Source organism: Eriocheir sinensis, chromosome 5 (genome assembly GCF_024679095.1).
Source record: "Eriocheir sinensis breed Jianghai 21 chromosome 5, ASM2467909v1, whole genome shotgun sequence".
NCBI classification, from domain to species: domain Eukaryota; kingdom Metazoa; phylum Arthropoda; class Malacostraca; order Decapoda; family Varunidae; genus Eriocheir; species Eriocheir sinensis.
The window spans coordinates 24,292,968-24,317,073 of NC_066513.1; the positions used below are offsets into that span (position 1 = coordinate 24,292,968).

Below are 24,106 nucleotides of genomic sequence, written 5' to 3' on the forward strand. Positions count from 1 at the left end.
GAACACACCTTTTCATTATGATCTTTATTTTTCATTGATTTACATTCCCTTCCTCTCTAATAATTTCGTTTTTATTCCCTATTACTCGTCTTTAGCTTATTTCATTTATTTAATTTTCCTTCTTTATCTTCCTTATGTCTCCCTCGCTCTTATAGAACACGTATATTTTCATTCATTTGTGTATTTTCTTTTCTTCTTTAACTTCAATTTCGTTTCTCTTCCTTCCTCTTTCTCTTTACCATATTTCCTTTCCTTCATTTTCTTTCACTCTTCTTTATTGAACACATTTTCCTTCATTCTCCCTCCTATAACATCGAAGTGGTGGACACAGGTGAGGGCCAGGTGTGTTATTAGCTTTATTACTTTACAATTTTATCGCCGTGAACTTGGATCGAGGCGTGAGTGAGGAGAGCTGAACACGCCTCTTATAGGAACAGGAATCGATTCAGATGACCAAGCAGGTGTGCGTTATGGGTTAGGGTTAGTCATATCCGCTCTCTCTCTCTCTCTCTCTCTCTCTCTCTCTCTCTCTCTCTCTCTCTCTCTCTCTCTCTCTCTCTCTTCCTCGTTTTTTTTCCTTATACAGTTTCATTTTCTCAAATTTTCTTTCTTTTAACTAGCATTATAGGTTATAGTCTCTCTCTCTCTCTCTCTCTCTCTCTCTCTCTCTCTCTCTCTCTCTCTCTCTCTCTCTCTCTCTCTCTCTCTCCCCCTCGCTTTTTTCTCTCAGAGTTTAATTTTCTCTCATTTTCTTTGTCTAGCATCATAGGTTATAGTCTCTCTCTCTCTCTCTCTCTCTCTCTCTCTCTCTCTCTCTCTCTCTCTCTCTCTCTCTCTCTCTCTCTCTCTCTCTCTCTCTCTCTCTCTCTGAAGTATCTTGTTAGTCAGAAATTGGATTCACAGCGATGTTCTCCTTTGACTCACTTGAATAATCTAGAAATGCCGTGATTAAAGATTTTTTTCTGTCCTATATCCACACTTTTTACCTTCCCGCTGATTCACTTACGCCGCTCGGAGATTGGACCGACAGTAATACCTTCCTTTTTTCTCCCCTGTATTTCTTTTATGCGTTTCCTCGTATGCATTTTTTTAGCTCTATGTCATCTTCAATCAGTAATGCTTTTTTTTTTCATGTACTATTTTTTATTTTTTTTTACCTTTTTTTGTTCTTTATCATCTTAACTAACCTGATATTTTTCTTTTTACCTGTATTTTTATTTTTACTTTTCTGTGTCTCTTTTACCAATGTCATATTTTCTTATTTTCTGTATTTCTCTTAAGCTTTTCCAGTTTTTTTCCCCCTCTATGCCATCTTCAATGCGTAAAACTTTTCTTTTTTTCTGTAATTTTCTTGTTCTTTTCCTCTGCTTCTTCCTACGTGTCACTCTCAGTAAGTGATGCTTTTCAATTTTTTCTGTATTTCTTTTATTGTTTTCCTCTGTTTTTCTTCCTCCATGTTATCTTGAATACGTAATACTTTTCTTTTTCCTGTTTTTCTCTTAATCTTTTCCTCTTGTTATTTTTTTATCTACGTTATCTTCAATATATTCTAGACTTCTGTTCACTATATTTCTACCGTTATCAGAAAAGGGTGTGTGCTTAGGGAACCTCAGCTTCAACAGGAAGAGTAAAACGAGCGTTGTCACAAACACCATCTCCATTAACTTGGTACCAAACGTTTCGACATCCTGATGTCGAAACGTTTGGTACCAAGTCAATAAAGATGGTGTTTGTGACCACGCTCGTTTTACTCTTCCTGTTCTACCGTTATATTTTTCTCTCGGAGTCTTCGGAAGGTAGAGAAGGGTAAAAACAGGCAAATACAGACAGATACACAAACAAACAGACGGGTAGGTGGAAAGGGAAACAGACAGGCAAAGACAAAGAGAGACGGACAAACCTTCTCATGATTTCAATTTTCTTTTCTCATTATGCTTCTCTTGACGCTGCTTATACGGCAACATGATTCGCAATATTGACATTCTCTCTCTCTCTCTCTCTCTCTCTCTCTCTCTCTCTCTCTCTCTCTCTCTCTCTCTCTCTCTCTCTCTCTCTCTCTCTCTGTTATAATTTATGTTAATATGCCTCTCCTTCTGACCCTTTTCTCTCTCTTTTTCTTTTTCTCTTTCCTGACTTTTCTTTCACCTTCTCGTTCATTTACTTTGCCGCTCTCCTTCCTTTCTCTTTCTCCTTTTCTTTGTTCACTTTTCTCTTTCTTTTTCTTTTTCTCTTTCCTGATTTTTCTTTCACCTTCTCGTTCATTTACTTTGTCATTCGCCTTCCTTTCTCTTTCTCCTTTTCTTTGTTCCTCTCTCCCTCTCCCTCTCTCTCTCCCTCTCTCTCTCTTCCATCCTCCTCTTCTTTTTGATTCACCTGGAGTCGGAAATCTGATTTGCAAGAATGGCTTCGCTTTTTTCCCCTCTCTCTCTCTCTCCTCTCCTCCCTGATTCGCCAAAGTTCGCTAGAAATTTCATTCATAACAATAATATTCTCGTTTCGTTCCTCTTCTTGCCTCTCAGTCTCCGTGTAACAACTTGTGTATATGAATCAGAAGAGCGTTTTTTTGTATTATTTTTATATGCTCATTTATCTACCTATACGCATCTACCTTTCTACACTACATTGTCTTCGTTTGTCTTTTTCTATCCACCTACCAATCTATTATCTATCCATCGGTGTACCTATCTATCTACTGTGTGTCTATCTCTACATTTCAACTGTTTATCTATTCATCAGTCTACCTATCTACTTACCTATCTACCTACCTAGCTATCTACTCTATGCCTCTGTCTATCTTTCTATATCTATTTCTATTTGTTCGTCTATCGGTCTACTTACTTCCCTCTGTCTATTATGTATCTATTTTCATTTCCTTCCCTTATATCTCTTACAGAAGAAAACTGGTTATACATTATGCTCTTTATCTTTATCTATCTATATTTATCTGTCCATCCATCAATATACCTGTCCATCTCTCTTTTTATCTATATTCATCTATTTTATCACACTGAAAACCTATGAAAGAGCAATTAAGTTTAGTCACCTGCACACACTGACGCAACAACCTTTACACCTCGGTACCTGCCCCACGTGACTCCTCATTAACCTGACACTGATGAATGCAAGAAGCGTGAGGCAGCCCGGGAAATTTAGGCCATCAATTCTTAGCCCCGAGGAGGAGGCGGTAAGGAGAAGGGATGGCTTGGTTACCTGAGAACGTGAGGCGCGCGGGGCTAAGTGACTCACGCCAGGTAGGATTGCCAAACAGACACACTTACGCACAGGTAGATAGGTAGACAAGGTGACAGATAAACAGAAAAAAGACAGACAGATAAGGCAAATGAAAACAGACAGATGGAAAGATAAGTATAAGCAGACACATAGACAGACAGAAACTCAGGGAGACAGGTACACAAAGCCGACAGACAGACAGATAAACTTGGACACCGACAGACAAACCCATATAAGCAGACAGGAGATATAGGTACAGTTAAACAGAGAGACAAAGAAGGCGGTATGATAGACAAACATGTACCAAGGCAAACAGACAAACAAACAGACAGACACACCAATCACGAACACTGGTGGACGGACAGACAAACAATCACAAACATAGATACACGCATATACAAAAAAAAAAGGAAATATAAAGATGAAAACAAACAAAAAGACACAAAAAAAGACATATCCACGCAAAACAAACACATAAACAAACACATCCACACACACACACACACACACACACACACACGCAGACAAGACACATTCGGGAACGCACTCACTAACAAGTCAACCGAAACAGTCCGAATAAAGAACAACAACACAAAAGAAAAACATAACGAGGGAGTAAATAATAAACGGAAAAACTGAAACCGCTAACGAGCTGCTTCTTTCTCGTTTATGAGCAAAAATAACAAACCACTTTGACCTCGGAACGCAGAGAACCGGACAGACAGACAGACAAAGAGACAGACAGACAGGTAAAAGGACACAAAGAGCACGGCAAGAGACTAAGCAGGTAAAAGCAGGTATGGTTAATTAGTAAAGAGAAAGAACACACGCACACACACACACACACACACACACACACACACACACACACACACACACACACACACACACACACGACAAGCATAACAGGTAAAGAAATAAAGGTTAAAAGAATGAATTAATGGATGAAAATGGCAAAAGAATAAATGCTAAACGGTTAATTAAAAAAAAGAAAGGTAAGAGGAACACACACACACACACACACACGAACACACACGCACTAACAAGTCACATTCTTACTCGCATAGGAACGGAGCAACAATTCATTTTTATCACCAAACCAACCACGGCAACGGGAAAGGGGGGGAGGGGGGGCGAGGGGGAGGGGGGGCGAGAGAGAGAGAGAGAGAGAGGGAGAGAGAGAGGGGAGGGGGCACCAATCTATATTCTTAGCATGGATACAATTTCCTTCGCCTTCACCCGTTTAGCGGCGCGGCGTCGTGTTGGTGTGTTTCTCCGATTTGCGAAAGGAAGAGGAAGGAAGAAGTTACCATTTTTTTTCCTCCTCCTCCTCCTCCTCCTCCTCCTCCTCCGAGTCCGACTTTTCCTCCTCTCCCTCCTCCTCATCTCGCTTCTCATTCTCATTTCCCATCTCTTCTATCTCTTTTTTTTCTGTTCTCTTTCTATTTTTCTATTCTTCTTTTTCTATTTTCTATCTCCATTCTTTTTTCTATTTTTGTTCTTGTTCGTGTTCACTTTCGTTTTCTTCATCCGTCTTCAAAACTGCCTTCTTTTTCTTTTCCTTCTTCTTCCTCCTCCTCTTCTTCCTCCTCCTGGTTATCTCCTTCTTTTGTGATTTATGCTTACAGGTTAAAATAGTTTGTTTCCCGTGGTTTACTTTTCTTCTCTTCTCCTTCCTTCTCCGTTTCCTTCTCCTCCCCCTCTTTCTCTTTTTTGTTCTCCTCGCCCTCCTCCTTTCTTCCTTTTATTCCCCTCTTCTTCCTCCTCCTTTCTCCGTTTTGTTCTTCTCCTCCTCCTCCTCCTCTCTTCGTTTTATTCCTCTCCCCTGCTTCCTTTCTTCGTTTTCTTCCTCTCCCCGCCTCTTTTCTTCCCTTTCTCCCTCTCTTCCTCCTCTTTTCTTCGTTTCATTCTCTTCCTCCTCTTCTTTCTCTTCTCCTCTCTTCTTCCTGGTTAAATCTCACTTGAGGGTTAAAATTTGCTTTCCTGATTTACTTTTCTTCCTCCTCCTCCTCCTCCTCCTCCTCCTCCTCCTCCTCCTCACCCGGTTTACCTTTACAGCTTATAAATCGCCTCTTTGGTTTAACTTTTTTCTTTGTTAAATTTACTTCACTTCCGCGGGTACATTTACTCCCCTTGGTTAAGTCTCGCCGCTAAATTCCCTTGCCTGGTTTACTTTCGCCGCTAAATTCGCTGACTTGTTAACCTCTTACTCACGCGACCTTCTCTATTTACCAAGTTTTTAAAAGTGCGACAAGGCTTAGTGTCTCTCAAGATGCCTCAAAACATGTTATTTATCCTCGGTTGCCTTTCTGTGCTTTACTGAATGCGATCATCTGTCTATTAGGGAGATTATATATTTAGTTTAGGAAGTCTCTGATCCTGTGTTTATGATGCCAGAAAACAGATTATCTTTCCTTATATTTTTATGGGCTTATGTAACATACTCCCTTGCACTGTGAACTAATCCCACGCTTACATCACCGACTCTCCCCAACCCTCCATAAAGGCGATTATTTGGTTTAGGATGAGTTTCTGAGTGTATTTTCAAGACGCTAGAAAACAAATTATCTTTCCTTATATGTTTTTGGGGGCTTATGTAACTCCTTCCCTTTCCTCTAGCTATCAAATAACCACACTTAATTAACTCTCTTCATGTGAACTTCCCGTATCTCTGCTTATGTAACTCCTTCCTTTCCTCTAGGTATCAAATAACTGCACTTACATAACTAACTCTTCACGTGAACTTCCCGTATATTATCTCTGCTTATGTAACGCTCACTCTCACTAATTGAACTAACCACACATCAATAACAACTTTCCTTATGTTTTTTTTCTTCGCTTATATAACTCTCATTTCCTTTCCTCTCACTATCAACTACTCACACACTTCACTAACTCTCCTCACGTGATACTCTCAACTCCTTACCTAACGCACCTCACGCAGCCTCATCCTCTTCCTTCCTTGCTTACCTGGCTCACCTGTACCAACCTTACCTGCACCTACCTTACCTACTCCCACCCACCCACATACCTGAGCTAGTAGGCGAAGGGGTAAAGAGGGGGGAAAAACGTAGATACCTATGTGTGAGGATTGAAAGGAGTTAAGGTAAATAGAGGGAAAAGAGAGCAGATGGGAAGGTATAGGGAGGAAGAGAAGAGAGGAGAAAGAGAGAAGGGAAAATTTGAAGATACCTGTGTGTGAGGAATTAAAGGTGACGCAAATAGGGGACGGGAAAATAGAGGAAAGGGAAGGTGAAAGGAGAAGGTGGAATAGAAAGAGAGAGGAGAAAACGAGAACGGGAAAAAATGTAGATACCTGTGAGTGATGAATTAAAGGACATGAGGTAAATACGGAAAGGGATAAGATAGAAGAAAGGTAAAAATAAGAGGAAAAGAAAAGGAGAGGAGAAAATGAGAAGGGAAGAAATGTAGATATCTGTGGGTGGGTAAAGAGAGGGGGTAGAGTAAATAGGGAGGGGAAAAGAGAGGAGAGAAGGTGAAATAAAAGGAGAAGGAGGTAGAGAAAGAGAGGAGAAAGGGAGAGGGGAAGAAATGTAAATATCTTTGGGTGAGGAAAGAAAGGGGGTAGAGTAAATAGGGAGGGGAAAAGAGAGGAGAGAAGGTGAAATAAAAGGAGGAGGAGGAAGAGAAAGAGAGAGGAGAAAGGGAGAAGGGAAGAAATGTAAATATCTGTGGGTGAGGAAAGAAAGGGGGTAGAGTAAATAGGGGAGGGGAAAAGAGAGGAGAGAAGGTGAAATAAAAGGAGGAGGAGGAAGAGAAAGGGAGAAGGAAAAATGTAGATGGGGAATGAAGGGAGGTAAGGTAAAGAAGGGAGCTGGGAAGGTAAAAGGAGAAGGTGGAAGGGAAGGCGAGAGGAAAAAATCGAGAAGGGAAATAATCTAGATACCTGTGTGAGGGAAATTAAGGAAGTGGAGTAAATAAGGGAGGGTAAAAAGAGGAGAAGGGAAGGTAAAGGGAGGATGAGGAAGACAAAGAGAAAGGAAAAATCGAGAGAGAAAAAAAGTAGATGCCTGTGTGAGGGGAATTGAAGGAGGGTAAGGTAAGTAGAGGAGGAGTAAAGAGAGGAGAAGAAGAGGTAAAAGAAGGAGGAAGAGAAAGAGAGGAGAAAGCAAGGAGGGAAAGATATAGATACCTCCGGATAAGGCATGAAAGGACGTGAGGTAAATAGGGTAGAGGAAAAAAGAGGAGAGAGGAAAGTAAAGGTGGGGGGAGGAGAAGGAGGAGGAAGAAAAAGAGAGAGGAGAAAGAGAGAAGGGAAAGGTCGCCTGCCCTGAGGAATGCTGGGGAGGAAGGTCAACAGCAAGGGGGGGGAGGTGGAAGAAGGTGGTCACGTTTGTCAAGAGGGAGGAACGTAACTTACCTGTACAAAGGGAGGAAAGGAGAGAGAGGGGGGGGGAGGGTTACCTGCTTTATGGCGTAGGGGAATAAGGGGGAAAGTGCAGGGGTTAAGGTGTGTAGGGAGGATATGGAGGGGGAAGAGACGCCGAAGAAATGGGAGTAAGGAAAAGGAGTTCAGGATAACAAAAGAACATAAGGAGTCTACAAGAGGCAGGTTGGGCGATACAAGGCAGCTCCTGTAAACCTAACTCTACCTAACCTCACTATCCATTAATTTATCTAACCTCTTCTTGAATGTGTCTATGGTGTTGGTACTCACAAGATGACTGCCAAGCCTGATGAATCAATTTATCCAACTTAAACCCATTGCTGTGTGGCCTGTATTCCTTTCTCTAGCTGTTACCACCAAAACCTTAATAACATCACCGTTCTTAAAGCCCTCCATCCATTTATAAACTCTGATCAAGTTTCCTCGCACACTTCACCTCTCCAGAGAAAGCAAATTAAAATGCTTGTCAATCCTCATAAGGCAGATTTCGCGCCCATTGAATAATTTTTTGTCATCCTCCTCTGCACAGATTCCAGCATCTTGATATCCATAGTAAGGTGAGCAAAACTGTACCGCATACCTGTGATGGGGTCAAACTAATGATAAATATTGCTTGAGGATGAGAAGGAATAAGAGGAGGGGGTGGTTAAAAGGAGAAAGAAAGGAAGAAGTGGGAGGGGAAGGGTTAAGGGGAGGAGGAGAGGTAGGGTGGCAGGGGAAGAGGTCAAGGAGAAGGGGTAAAGGGTAGGTCAATTCGTGCTGCCTCTCCCCCTTCCCCCCGTCACCCTTCCGCACCTCGTCCTCCAAGACAAAGGGCGGGAGAGTGAGGGATGTCCGCTGGGCTGAGCTGGTCTCCTTACACTTCTCCTCCCGCCTCAGCCCTCCTCAGTACCCCCCTCCTTCTCCTCCTCCTATCCCAAGCTTTCCTCCTCTTTACTCTCTGTACTATAAGCAGATAAACAGGAGAATGAGGAGGGAGAAGGAGAAAAGGGAGGAACAGGAGAAGGAAGAGGAGGTGAGGAGTAGGAGGAAGCAAACAGGAGGAGGAGGCGGAGGAAGGGAAATGAAAGGGGAATGATGAAATGGTGGAGTTGAAGGAAGTAAGCAAGAGAAGAGAGTACGCAGGAGGAGGAGGAGGAGGAGGAGGTGGAGGAGGAAGAGGTGGAGGAGGAAGAGGTGGAGGAAGAGGTGGAGGAGGAGGAGGAAGAGGTGGAGGAAGAGGTGGAGGAAGAGGTGGAGGAGGAGGAGGAGCAGGAGGATGGAAAATAAACAGAGCGTATTGCTTCCTGTGTACCAACACTTTCCTGACGAATAAAATATTTATGACAAAAAATTCACTTCACTCTTCGCGGATTTTTCCTCACAACAACTCTCTTTTTCCCGTTTGTTTTTCCAGTATATTTTTTTTAAGTCAATGAGGCAACCACTGTTTCATCAGATGCTTGGTGTCGAGAAATCTTTTTATTGTTTCCTTTTTCAGTGCCATTAACGTCCTCACCCCAGTCTTTTCCCCTCCCCCCCCCACCGTGCCTGTGATGTATTCTCAAAGAGTGCGTGCCTAGCTGTGTCGATATGAAAAAGACTCGTCTTGAAAATGTTTGCTTCCTCCACGTTTCTTTGAATCCCTAGTATCAATAATGCCATGTTGAATGTTTCAGTTTGAGCTCAGCGTATGAGTTTGTGTTTTCTATATTGCGTTGTGTCTTCCGTTAACACCAGACGACTTAACATCACGTCGAGAGTAAAGTTCATCGAGTGGGTGGCGTTGCATCCCCCAATACCTGGCAATAAGAATTTCTGATGAATTTTGATGGTATAAAAAGTGGACAGCAACAGTGGTAGAAGAAAAGAAAAAAAGGTTGACTAGGCATGGCTGGCTAGATGGCTGAAGGAAGAGACGGAGGGAAGGTGACGAGAGGGGAAAAATAATCGGAAGTAATTGTGAGTTTTTCGAAGACTACTTGACACCTGCACATTCTCGTTACCCTCTGCTGCCCGGTCTGAGGCGAGCGGCGTGACGGTCATTCTGCTGCCATGCATTCAACGCAGCTCGCTATCAGAGTGGTCTTTCTTTCTGCTACAAAACACAAACACAGCACGACCAAGGACTTGTTTTGGCCAGAGAGGCGGCTGTATCATTCTGAGAGGTAACTTGTATACAACGCCACAGGTGCGCTAGGGCTCGCGACATTCTGACCTCACAAAGCCTGAGCTGCGGCGGAAGGTTTCTCCAGGTGTGGTGTCCAGCAGGTGTCCAGGTACTCCCGCCACGGAGCCCCTCACCCCCGCACCTGGACACAAGCTTAGACGGAAAATGTTGCTGTCCTGAAAATGTTGCCATGCCGAAAATGTTGCCATACCGGAAATGTTGCCATGCCGAAAATGTTGCCATGCCGGAAATGTTGCCATACCGGAAATGTTGCCATGTCGAAAATGTTGCCATACCGAAAATGTTGCCATACCGAAAATGTTGCCGTACCGAAAATGTTGCCATGCCGAAAATGTTGCCATGCCGAAAATGTTGCCATGCCGAAAATGTTGCCATGCCGAAAATGTTGCCATGCCAAAAATGTTGCTATACTGATAATATTGCCATACTGAAAATGTTGCCATACCGAAAATGTTGCAATAGTGAAAATGTAGCTCTGGGCTGCTTCATCGACTTTTTCTTAAGCATTTTTATTCGCTTGAGATGACTTGTACCGCCTAGAAGTATTAAGAATGGCACCTCGATTTATTTGTTAACATCTTTATTACCAAAATCTGGATCAACAAACTGTGACAAAAAGAAAGAAAATTAGGCGTAGAAAAATCGCATCCACCACCACCACCATCACATCCAGCACCATCACCACTGGACATACCCAAAAAGCAAACCACACAACAAAACGTACCCTTAAAATAAACCACACAAGCAGACGAACCCACACAACAAACCACACACACACACACACACACACACACACACACATACATACATGCACACACATACAGACATTCCCCAAGACCCCAGAGCAAAAGAGGTGGCCAGGCTCACTAAACTTAGGCATTATCCCTTTCCCCACTCACACAGTAACCCCGAGGGAGCCTAAATAACAACCCCAGCGGTGCGGAACCTCAAATATCCTGAAGTAAGGCGAGCGAGGGGCTGCACGCTGGGGGGGAGGGGGGTAGCACGGCAAACAAACCCGAGCACGCCCCGCCAACACACCGCCGAGATAATGCGTGTCGGGGGAAGGGCGGGGCGGAAGGCAGGAAAGAGGGAAGGAAGGGCGGGAGAAGGGCGGGGGGGACAGGGTTAGGGTAAAATCTGGGTGTGCAAGGGAGGGTAGGAAAGTGATGGGAGGGGATAGGGAAGAAAGGGTTGGGGGGGGAGGTTGCAGGATTTGGGAGGGTGTGTAAGGGAGGGAGGGAGATATGGTGAAAGGGAAAGAAAAAGAAAGAGAAGGGAGGGATCATGGAGGTAGAAGGAGGGGACAGAGATCGTAGGAAAGACGATGGAACGGAAGGAGGAAAGGGTAAATGTAGGTCTTAGAAGTAGGAGAGAATTAGGGAAGGAAATATAAGAAAATAAGAAAAGGAAGGGAAAAGGAGGGAGGGGAGGGAACAGATTGTCGGAAGGGTATAAGAACGGAGGAAGAAAAGGGCAAGGGTGGGTCCTGGATGTGAAGGGGAGGAAGGGAGGGAGATACGAGGGAAGGAAAAGAAAAAGGCAGCTAAGGGAGGGTCTTGAGGGGACAGACTTTTGGAAGAAAGGGACAACGGAGGGAGAAAAGAGTAAGGTTAGGTCTTAGGAGTGGAAGGGAGGAAGATGTGGGAGAAGGAAGAGAAAAAGGAAGGAAAAGGAGGGGACACTGGTTGTAGGTAAGGTGGGAGAACGGATGGAGGAAAGGGTAAGGGAAAGCTCTTGGTGTGGCAATGAGGAAGGGAGAGGAATAAGGGTAAGCAAAATAAACAGGTAGGGAGTTGACAAATTATAGGAAGGGTGGGAGAACGAAGGGAGGAAAGGGTAAGGGTAGGTCCTAGGAGTGGGAGAAAGGGAAGAAGATATGATTAAAGAAAGATAAAAGGGAGGTACAGGAGGTGAGGGGACGGATATTGTATAAGGAGAAAGCAGGAATGGGATGGGGAAGACGAAAGGGGAGGAAGTATAGGAATGAAGAGAATGGGTATACTGAAGAAGGGGAAAACGGTGGAAGGGGAAAAAGGGTATAGAAGATTTGGAGAAAGAGGGAAACTGGGTGACCGAAAAGGGGAGAAGGGAAAAGAAACAGATGTGAGAAAAGGAGGAAAAATTTGGAACAGCATGGAAAAAAAGGCAGACGTAAGGAAGAGAACACACGATAAAGAAAAAAAAAGAACAAAAAAAAAATGGATTATGGAAGAGGAGAAATGGAAAAAAAAAAGAAAACGGGGTAAGAAAGGGAAAGAAGAGAGGAAAAGAGGCAACATTAAGGGTAAAGAGGAGATAAAATGAAAATTGTAAAAAAGTGGATGATGATGATTTTGGGGGCGTTGGGTCTTGGCGCCGCAACTGCGTAAAAAAAGTGGAGAAAAAAGTTGTGGAAAAGGGAGGGCAGAGTTGTACAGAAGGATAGACGTGGATGTTATTATTATTAGGTGTATGACAGGTAAGCAGGGAGTACATATGATGAAGTCTGAGGAAAGAGAGAGAGTACGAGTGAGAGAACGAGCCAAGCGAGGGTGGAACAACAAGGAAAGAGGTATAAGTCCATGAAAAAGGAGAGGCATACGAGAGAAAAAAAGGGAGCGTAGAAAAGGGTGTAGGGAGCATATAGCAGCAGGTGGGTGTTGGAAGAGGGCGTATGAAGGGAATAAACCAAGGGGTGAAGAACTAAGGGGAGTGTCGCTAGGGGAGAGGGTGATAAGGGAGGTATTATAGGAGAGAGGGTGCAATGTTGAGAGAGCGAGGGAGGGTGAGGGAGACAGAGATGGATGAGGGGGAGGGAGGGAAGGGAGGAGGAAGTGAGAGGTATGAGGGAGAATGAGAGAGAGAGAGGAAGAGGAAAATGGAAGAGGGAGGGAGAACCAGAGGAAGGGAGAGAAAATCGAGAGAGAGGGAGGGAGAGAGGGAGATGGGGGAAGAGAAGAGAGGAGGAAATGAGAGGTATGAGGGAGAACGAGAGAGAGGAAGAGAAAAATGAAAGAGGGGACAGAGGGAGGAGGGGAGAGAGAGAAACTAGAGAGAGGAAGGGAGAGAGAGAAACTAGAGAGAGGAAGGGGAGAGATAAACTAGAGAGGGAGGAAGAGAGAGAAGGAGAGAGAGGGAGGGAGGGAGGGAGAGTTGGTTAGCCGGCTTTTGTCAATATCCTCTCAATCTTAGGTAAGGAAATCCGTTGAGTTGAGGTGGACGAGGCATGATGGACTGACCGACTGGAGGGAGGGAGGGAGGGAGGGAAGGAAGGTCACGCGAGGGGAAAAACAATGGAAAGAAATTGAATCAGTAGGAGTTGAAAGTGAGAAGTAACTGTATAAGTATGAATAGAAAGCAATAGAAGATGAGTAATAAAAAGGGTTGACGAGATATGAGTGATTGATTAACTGGTTGAATGGAAGAAGGGATGAATGAAAGGCTACAAGAGGGGGAAACAATGAGGAGTATCGTGTAAGAGAAATTAAAAAACAATGGTAGAAGAGTAGAAAACAAGACTGGCTGGCTGGATAAAAGGAAGGAAGGTTACGAGAGGAATATAACGGAAAGTGACTGAGTAAGAAGGAGAAAGCAATAGTAAAGTGAAAGTAGATAAAAAAAGGCTTGATATGAAATTGCTGGCTGGAAGTAGGGAGGAAGGGAAGGTGACGAGAGGGGAAAAATAACAGAGATTAATAGTACAAGTTGGAGTATAAAGCCATAACAGAAGAAAGAGTTGAATAACGGGTTGACGGTATGGCTGACTGGTTGAAAGGGAGGGGGCGAAGGTGACGGGAGAGGGAAACTAATGAAAAGTAGTTGTGTGAGTAGTAGAAAGCAATGGTGGAAGTTGGAGTAGAAAAATAGGGATTGACGAAACATGGATGGCTGATTGTGTGGCTGGAAGGAAAGGAAGGAAGGTGATTTGAGGGGAAAAGTAATGAAAAGTAATTTAATAACTAGAAGTAGAAAACAATAGTAGAAGTGAGTGTAGAAGAACGGGTTGACGAGACACGGGTAGCTGGAAGTATGGAGGGAGGGAAGCTTACGAGAGTGGAAGGAAATGACAAGTATTAACACACACACACACACACACACACACACACACACACACACACACACACACACACACACACACACACACACACACACACACACACACACACACACACACACACACACACACACACACACACACACACACACACACACACACACACACACACACACACACACACACACACACACACACACACACACACACACACACACACACACACACACACACACACACACACACACACACACACTTAAGAGAAAAAAAATATCAGACGAAAACACGAATTGCAAACTAATCAATGAAAACGAATATAAAAGAAAGGTTACGAGGATAAAAAAAAGAGAGAAGGGGCTTGGAATGCTTTAAGCTGAGGAACAAAAAAGTGTACTACGTGGAAAATGCGAACCGAATGAACAACAAAAAATAACAGAGCTCGAAGAAAACGAAACACCACAGTATACGGCGTCACCCACGTTACCGATTACTGCCTCGACTCACGCGTCCACGGCCCCGATAGACGCGAAGACGGGACAGAGAGAGACAGGGAAAGATAGATAAAGGAGACGCCATACACTCAGGGACGAAAATACGGAATGCAAACGAACCGAAGAAAACTATAGGAGTAAAATAAAAGGTTACGATAAAAATAAAAATGAGAGAAGGGAAGTGGAAGCCTTGGAGTAAACTAAGAAGGAAAAATAAAATAAAGTGAGACAGGGAAAGATAGAGAAAGGGATATGAAATGCAAACTAACCGAAGAAAACTATAGGAGTAAAGTAAAAGGTTACGATGATAAAAAGAAAAATGAGTGAAGGGAAGTGGAAGCCTTGGAGTAAACTAAGAAGGAAAAATAAAATAAAGTGAGACAGGGAAAGATAGAGAAAGGGATATGAAATGGAAACTAACCGAAGAAAACTATAGGAGTAAAATAAAAAGTTACGATGATAAAAAGAAAAATGAGTGAAGGGAAGTGGAAGGCTTGGAGTAAACTAAGAAAAAAAATACAGTTCTACGTGGAAAATGCGAACAAAGAACATCAACAACAACAAAAAAAAACTAATATAGATCGACGAGTACGACCCACGCTTCCACTTCCTCGACAGATACAAAGAAGTGATAGATAGAGCGACGGAAAGATAGATAAAACACACGTCATACACTGAGACGAAACTACGAATTGCAAACTGATGAAAGAAAACCAGGAATAAAAAAAAGGTTACGAGGATAAAAAAAAAAGAAGCGGTAAAGCGACTGAAAGCTGAGGAAGAAAATAATTAAGCACTTTTTTTTTACAGCAGAGGGGACAGTGAAAGGGCGTAAAAAAAACTAATAATAATAATGAAAAAAAAAAAAAAAAGCCGGCTACTTACTGCTCCTAAATAGAGTAAAGTGGAAAATGCGAATAAAATGAACAATAAAATATAATAGATCGAAGATAATGGATGACCTACGCCTCAGCTTCCTTAATAGATACGAAAGAAAAATGCGAGCTGGGCAAGAGATAGATAAAAGGACAATCCATATACGCCAAGTTCGATATTTTTTTTTTACAACAAAGGAGACAGCTCAAGGGCACACAAAAGAGGAAACAATAATAAAAAAAGCCCGCTACTCGCTGCTCCTAAAAAGAATCCAAGGAGGTGGCCGAAAGAGGGGTCAATTTCGGAAGGAGAGGATATATAAGCGAGATAAACGCTCACCATAGGAGCAAGGGGCACCTCAAGTCCTATATATAAGAGGCGAATGTTTAATTTATACATGTAAGTAGAAAATAAATATAGATAAATATGAAAATAGTTATGGAACGTTCAGTGCATGCCAGGAAAACGTTCACTTCGCGAGGACAATGATCGGTACTTTCAGACTCTTCCACCTCTCACATCAACTCTTTCCAAAGGCTGATAAGGAGAGTAATCGGATCCAGTGAGTGTTTTTATAGGCTCATGGTGCAGAAGAAAGGTCAAACTATCACCAGGGCTATAAAACTTCTAGAAATGCCCTAAACTCCTACGAAAACTCAAATTTGTGTGCTCTGGCGCCGAAACGATTGATATCATGACCACGATTACGTAATGGGTTCCCGGAAGCTGCTCCTAACCGCTCTCTCTTTAACGTCGTCCCAAACAGTTGCCATGTGTTTGGTATCGGCACTCAGCGCTCGATATACAGGGACACTCGAGAATGTTCCTGGAAGAATGTCATCGTCTCCCTTTTCAGAACGTTCGTCATACGCAAGATACAGATACAGAGGCTCGATATGCGCGTGGAAAACTTTGAGTATAAAACGGGACGACATTTGTTTGGTATCAGCACTCAGCACTCGATTTACGATATAGTGTTCGATATCGGAATACATCTCATCTGGACACTTTTCTCCGATTTACAGGGACACTCGAGAATGTTCCTGGAAGAATGTCATTGTCTCCCTTTTCAGAACGTTCGTCATACGCAAGATACAGATACAGAGGCTCGATATGCGCGTGGAGAACATCTTATCTGGACACTTTTTCGATTTAGATATAGAAAGTTCGATATAGGCGTTGAATACATCTTATCTGGACACTTTTTCTCCGATTTAAAGGGATTTAGATATAGAAAGTTCGATATAGGCGTTGAATACATCTTATCTGGACACTTTTTCTCCGATTTAAAGGGATTTAGATACAGAGGCTCGATATGCGCGTGGAGAACGTTGAGTATATATCATTTGTACACTTTTCTTCGATACAAGGGAATTTGAACACAAAACGTTTGATATACGCGTGGTAAACGTTGAATACATATTATTTGGACACTTTTTCTTCGATTTAAAGGGATTTAGGTATAGAAAGTTCGTAGACGTTAAATACAAAACGTTTGATATACGCGTGGTAAACGTTGAATATATAGCATTTGGACGCTTCTCTTCGATATCAGTGATTCTAGAAAAAAAACCCGTTCGATTTACGGAAGTGAAACGTTGAATACATCTTATCTGGACACTTTTTCTCCGATTTAAAGGGATTTAGATACAGAACATTCGATATAGGCGTTGAATACATCTTATCTGGACATTTTTTTTCCGATTTAAAGGGATTTAGATACAGAACATTCTATATAGGCGTTGAATACATCTTATCTGGACACTTTTTCTCCGATTTAAAGGGATTTAGATATAAAAGTTCGATATAGGCGTTGAATACATCTTAATTGGACCCTTTTTTTCGATATTAGTGATTCTAGACACTGAGCGTTCCATATACGCAAGCAAAAAGTTAGATATATGGCATTTGGACACATTTTTTCTTCAATATACGCAAGATACAGGTACAGGACGTTCGGTATACGGGAATAAAACGTTGAAAACATCTCATTTCGACATTTTTTCTTCGATATAAGGGGATTAGGTGCAGAACGTTCGATATGGGCGAGGGAAACGTTCAAAACACACGAGAAAAAGCTTTTAGAGTGTTCCTGGAAGCTCCCCTTAAGCCGCCCCCGCCCCCGCCGCCTCCACCACCCCGCCAATGCCACCCTCGTTCCCGCCCCCGCCCCCGCACACCTCATTGAGCCAGGGAACGACCGCGTGTCAATAACTCTTCACGGAATTAGCGCCGTGCATCCGCGTTCCCTCATGTGTCATTAAGTTCCTCTTTTACCCGCGCGGCGCCCGGCTATGCGTGACTACCTGCAAGACGCATGGCACTTCGGGTAATGGATTGGCGGTGAGGAGAGTGATTTATTTACCTTCCGTCGATGGGGGAGCCGAGCGCCGTCTATGGAAGTGTTATTACCAGTGGCTTTTTATCCGTTTATCGGCGAAGAAATGCGGGGAAGGGTTCATATTTTCGCCATTTTATTTCCGTGAGAGATATTTCATTGCTACTTGAGGGAACGCATAAAAGAGGTGGTGGGGAGCCTAGCCGCCGCCCCTATTGCAAGCTCTCCCTTCCTAGGCCATTCTCTCGAGACAAGTTCCAATAATATCCGTCCGCCAGGCCCCGTTCCCTATTACCTTCCTATAAACCACATACACGCACGATTTAGGGTCTGCCTTTAGCATATTATTTTCTCTGTAAATAATAGTATGGCGCAAATAGGCCAATAAAATAATGAATGGAGGTGAAGTATGTGGCGTATAGCGAAGGCGGAAAATAGTTTGGAAGCTGCAGTTTTTTTTTAAGCAGGTAATGTGTGACACAGCTTAGCGAGGGAGAGCTTGGAATACGGCAATGTCTCGTATTTTCATTATGTTTATATTTTTTTAGTTTCAATATTTCTTTCGCCTGAGGTATTTAATTGCTTACGTCAGGTAAAAAAAACTGTAATGAGGCATGATTAAGCCCTAACAAACAAAAGGGCAGCGATTAACGTTAATACTCCCAGTTGATTCCTTTAAAAAGACATTTCGTTGCTTAAGTACGAAAAACCCAACCAAATAAATAAGGTACACGATCCAACCCTCCTAATAAACTCCTCGATTCCTCTCCCGGTAAGCGACACGCGCCCCAAAGCGTCGAAACCAAACGGAGACGCTTCACCGAGGGAGAAAACTAAACAGAGACAACGACGCCATAAACATCGGCAGGGGAAGGGGAGACTGAGGAAAATATGCAAATCTCTCCCTGCACAATTAATCCAGCCATGAGCGCGCATCCCCCGCCGCCTCTATCAATAAAGTCCGGCAATAAAGCGAGAGACAGACTAAAGCCACAGCCCAGTGAGTCATTTAGGGCGGAGCTCGACGTAGTTTTCATTAATTTCAGCCTTTATCGCACTAATTACTCATTTACAAGCGAGGCGAGCTGAGGGATGCTTTGGTTAGCTCGCGGGGGAAGAGCAGGTGGAGAGGGGAGGAGGTAATGGAGGGAGAGGAGGGTGAGGAGGGGAAGGAGGAGGAAGTGGAGGAGAGTGAGGAGGAGAGATGAGGAGGTGGAGGGGAGGTGAGAGAGAGAGAGAGAGAGAGAGAGAGAGAGAGAGAGAGAGAGAGAGAGAGAGAGAGAGAGAGAGAGAGAGAGAGAGAGAGAGAGAGAGAGAGAGAGAGAGAGAGAGAGAGAGACAGAGAGAGAGAGAGAGAGAGAGAGAGAGAGAGAGAGAGAGAGAGAGAGAGAGAGAGAGAGAGAGAGAGAGAGAGAGAGAGAGAGAGAGAGAGAGAGAGAGAGAGAGAGAGAGAGAGAGAGAGAGAGAGAGAGAGAGAGAGAGAGAGAGAGAGAGAGAGACGGCGGACACTGATAACAGGGAAATAATGAACGAAGAAATTAATGTCAACGGGAAATCCAATAGGTGTTTAGTCCTGAAGCTCTTTTAACATTAAGTATTCATTCCCGCCGCCTTCCTTCCTTGCCTGGGCCGCCGCTGAAGATGCTGCGTAATGCACTGAATATCTAGGTTGGTAATTATGATGAAAGAAGGAAAAAAAAGGCAAGGGGAGATGCATAACCACGAATTTCAATATCTGTTTAGTGGAAAATCTCTTAAGTAGTCATGGTTCCTTTTTTTTTTTCGCCTACTACTGAAGATGCTGCCACCTCCCTCTCAACCATCACCACTACCTCCTCCATCTCCATCCTCAACTCCAACAATCTCATGGACCTCCACAGCCTCCTCCTCAACAATCCTCACCTCTTCCTCAAACCCTACAACCTCCTCTTTGGCCTCACCCCCACCCCCTCCTCCCCTCTTCTCTACCACCTGGTTTATGACGAAAAAAAGGACCAACACGGAATCCAGTGCTTCTTTAAGACATGCAATCCTTTACAAATGCACGTCTCTTCTCCCTTCCTTTGGCTCGCGCTGAAGATGCTGTGTAACGCTTAAATAGGTAAAAACGAGCAATTACGACGAAAGCGAAAGATAAACACGAAATCCAATACTTGTTTAATGCATGAAAGCCTTTACTAACGCGCGTTGAAGCAGCTCCCTCCTTGCTTACCGCTAAAGACGGCGCATAATACATTACACGGACACGAGGGGAGAAAGATAAAGAGCCAGACACAGCATCCGGTGCGCGCTTATGCAGGAAAAACCTTCGGAAACAACGCGTCCAAGCTGCTTCTTCCTCCTCCTGCGAAATGCGTCGTGAATATAAAGTTATTCCAGCAAATACACAAGGGACTGATACTAACTAACGGGGAGCATATGCCAAGGGGTGCGTTGCTTCGCTTACTAGCTGCCTCTACCCCCCGACGCCCCACTTCCGAGCAAGCCTCTACCCTCCATGGCCTCCACGATCTCTTCCCATCCTAAGTCCTTCCAAGGATCGATCAACTTGCCTCTGTCATGAGTTACGGGTGAGTTGCCTTGGTCTCCTCCGCTCACGGTTGTCTCGCACAGAAACAACCCTATCAGCAGGATCGATAGGAATTGACAGGTGCAACGAAATATTTACTAGCGAACACTGAGTAAAGCGGTCTCTCTGAACACCTTTGCCTTTAATGTTTTATGCAACTAATACAGAAAAAAATATACAATGTTGTTTAAGACAGAAGGACCAATGACGAGTCCAGTGGTACTCTTTACATGAAAGCTTTGAGAGTCCCACATTGACGAAGGATTTACGACCAAATATAGAATTCAAGACCATTCTCAGAAACCCGAAGCCTCCAGCCATTAGTGTTCATTATCCTCTTAAAGACTCGGATGACACAGACGCAGCGTGTACATAACAAGATAAATCTGGATAATTGACGAAGGATTGATAGATAAAAACACAGGATCCATCGTCACTTTGAGAACGTTGAACTCCACCATCAAGTGCTACAATATATCAATAGTGTGGCAAGATGGATTAAACATAAATGAGCGCAAACAACATGAGTGACATCGACAAAGAAGCACAAGTGTTCAACGCCACTTCGCTAAACCTCAAACGTTCAAATTTTGGAAACGTCTATAAGATGCAATATTATACAACACAATTATAGACCAGGCAGAAATAAAAACAAACGGAGCAGAAAGTTATAAATGCCGTAATGTTGATGGAAAAACATACACTCAAACACCACTTTCACTCAACCTTCAACCTTTTGTGTTTAAGATGAAAATAATAACGTAACTAACAGACAAAGCAGAAATGAAAACACTGAGCAGGGAGATAAAAATAACGAGAGACTGACAGGAAAACAGACCCCAGTACCACGTTCACTCAGCCTCCAACCTTTAGAGTTTAAGCTGCATCTTCTTCCCTTTGTCCTCACCTGCGCTTCGAAAAAAAAAAAAAACAGAAATACACACTGAACAGAGTAATAATTGACGAAAGACTGACACGAAAACACAGACTCCAACACAACGTTCACCTCCAACCTTCTTTCCTTCTTTTCACCAACGCTTCGAAAGAAATCTATATAAACACAGTAAACAGTTATAAATGACGGTAGATAGATAAGAAAACACAGATTCAAACACCACGTCCACCCAACCTTTAGTGTTCAGCCTGCCTCTTCCTTCAATTCTTCCTCCTCTTCACCTCCGCTTCGGAAAAGAAAAAAAAGAGAGAGAGAGAGAGAGAGAGAGAGAGAGAGAGAGAGAGAGAGAGAGAGAGAGAGAGAGAGAGAAGAGAGAGAGATAGAGAGAGAGAGAGAGAGAGAGAGAGAGAGAGAGAGAGAGAGAGAGAGAGAGAGAGAGAGAGAGAGAGAGAGAGAGAGAGAGAGAGAGAGAGAGAGAGAGAGAGAGAGAGAGAGAGAGAGAGAGAGAATGTCAGAATCAATAACAAAACTATTAAAATAAACAAATCAGAGAAACCCGACGAGCTGCATTTTTTTTCTTTTTCTCCCTCCTTAATTATCTTTCAGTTTTATCTACCTTCTTTTCTCTCTTCTTTTTTTTTTTTATCTATACATTTTTGTTTCCAGTAATTATTTTTTTTTTTGCGCTTCTGTTATCAAAGGTCTCGTGTTTTTTTGCTTCTCTATTGTGTGTTTCTTTTTTTCTTGCAAGTCTTCTCTCTCTCTCTCTCACTCTCTTTATCCTTCCAAATCCTTTTCCCTTTGTTCTTTTCTCTCCATAATTTCCTCTCCCTTTCCTCCCCTTTCAATTTTATCTCGTTTTGTTATTTTCTCTTTGATGGCGTTGATTTTAATTTCCTCAGCTTCCTTTTTTTCTTTTTAGTTTCATAGTTTTGTTTTGTTTTCCTTTCGCTTCCCCCTTTTTCCGTTTATCACATTTGTCCTCATCCCCTCCGCCGCCTTCATAATTCACACTCTCATTCTCTCTCTATCTCTCCCTCTTGCCTCTTCCCTTCTCTCCACCCTCAATCATTTCTTCTCCTGAGCTCATCCACTCCTCTCTTGTTTCTATTTGCCTTCTCTCTCTCTCTCTCTCTCTCTCTCTCTCTCTCTCTCTCTCTCTCTCTCTCTCTCTCTCTCTCTCTCTCTCTCTCTCTCTCTCTCTCCACACTTTTATCTCCAGCACTTGTGGGAGATAAATTTCTTCTGCGTGATGCCGGCCGCTCATGAGGTCGCATAGAGATGAAGGAGGCTGAGGGAGGCTGTGGAAGAGAGGGGGAAGCCGAGGGGGAGAGAAGAAGAGGGAGGGAGGGTGTTGCATGCTGAGGGGGCGAGAGGGGAGACTGAGGGAGGCTGAGGAAGAGAGGAAAACTGAGGGAGGGTGATGAGGGGGTTGAGGGAAGCTGCGGCGTGCTGAAGTAGGAAAAGGAGGCGAGGGAGTGAGAGGACAGGAGAAAGATACTGAGGGAGGAAGGGTAAGGGAGGGTGAACACTGGGATGACATGACTGAGGTTGTGGATGCTGGTGGTTTGATCTCAATATGTTACGATAGATTAACTTTAACTTACCATTTCCCAAACAGTCACCACATTTGCGTATTCAGTAAATTCATGTGTGCATCTCCGGTAATGAAATTCACTATCTAACAATGAGAGCTCTTATTTTTGTTATTTTTACTACAAATTGCAGGATATCATGTGTGTAAAGATACCACTATAAACATAAATTATACAGATGAATGAGCAACGAGAGAGAGAGGAAAAAGGAGGTAGAAGAATGTGTTTCTATGTGTGTTTGTGTAAATTATAGATAGAAGGGAGGGAGTGTAGGGGAAGGACGTGTAGTGAAGGTGGGGAAACAGGAAATTGCACAAGTATAAAGGAAAGGATTATGAAAAAAAAATGTTATACAGTGAGAGGAAATAAAAATACAAGGCTCCATTTGTGTGTATACATGTAAGGTGTAGATGTGAAAGGAAGGGGTGTAAATGGGAGGAGGCACCGAGGGAGAGAAGGGGGGGAGGAGGAGGTAAGCTGGACAGGTGTGGAGGGAAGTATTATGAGCGGGCAAAGTTACGACTAATGACCATTGCAAATCGGCTCACATTTCGCCAACACACCTGAGCCAAAACTGCGGTCAGGTTCGGACCCGCGGGAAGGCTGGCAATATCGGTTGTGTCTCCCGCGTAATATCGGCCAAAATATTGCAATAATCTCGGCCTTACGACTTTAATGTGGGTCTAATAATGTTATTAGTGCGAAGGGCAGCGCTGTGGGAATGGGGGAAGGGGAGGGGGAGGAGGGGGAGAGGGAAAGGGAGAGGGAAGGGGAGGGAAGGAGGGGGAGAGGGAAGGGGAGGGGAACGAGGAGGGAGGAGAAAAATAGGGGGTTGGCGGGGAAGTGGTGTATCCAAGGGCGGAATTCTGTCTGTTTATGGGAAATATTTTTGAGTCTACCCTGCCTTCTCTCTCTCTCTCTCTCTCTCTCTCTCTCTCTCAGTGATTGTGGTGCTGATTGTTACTTTAAAGGAGAGACTGAACCACTACAACAACTACAACTACTACTACTACTACTACTACTACTACTACAACTACTACAACAGCAACTACAATTACTGCCACTACTATTCAGGTCAGCGTATTGGTTTAATTTCATAGATGGAGTGTTCCGTTGTGGGCACTACAGATTAATTATGTATAAGTGTGTGTGTGTGTGTGTGTGTGTGTGTGTGTGTGTGTGTGTGTGTGTGTGTGTGTGTGTGTTAGTATTAGAGTTTACCGTAGTAGTAGTAGTAGTAGTAGTAGTAGCTATAATATATCAGTAACGCGTAACAATATCGATAATTGTATATGAACCAATAATAAGTAAATAACCTAAAAGCGGGGAAAAACAGAATACATCCAATTCTAATCCCACTCAACACACACACACACACACACACACACACACACACACACACACACACACACACATTCTATCCCAGCTCTTCGGTTCAGTAATTTTTTTTATAGTTTCGCTGTATTTCTTTCCGCTTATCAGCATTTACTAACTTTG

General features: G+C 43.4%; 1 long non-coding RNA gene across 2 annotated transcripts in view; it reads right to left on the reverse strand.

Annotated features, from left to right (window-relative positions):
• The window catches only part of LOC126985519 (uncharacterized), a 151,659-nt gene that overhangs the window by 81,136 nt on the left and 46,417 nt on the right, over positions 1-24,106 (reverse strand). The gene's annotated exons all lie outside the window — the stretch shown is intronic.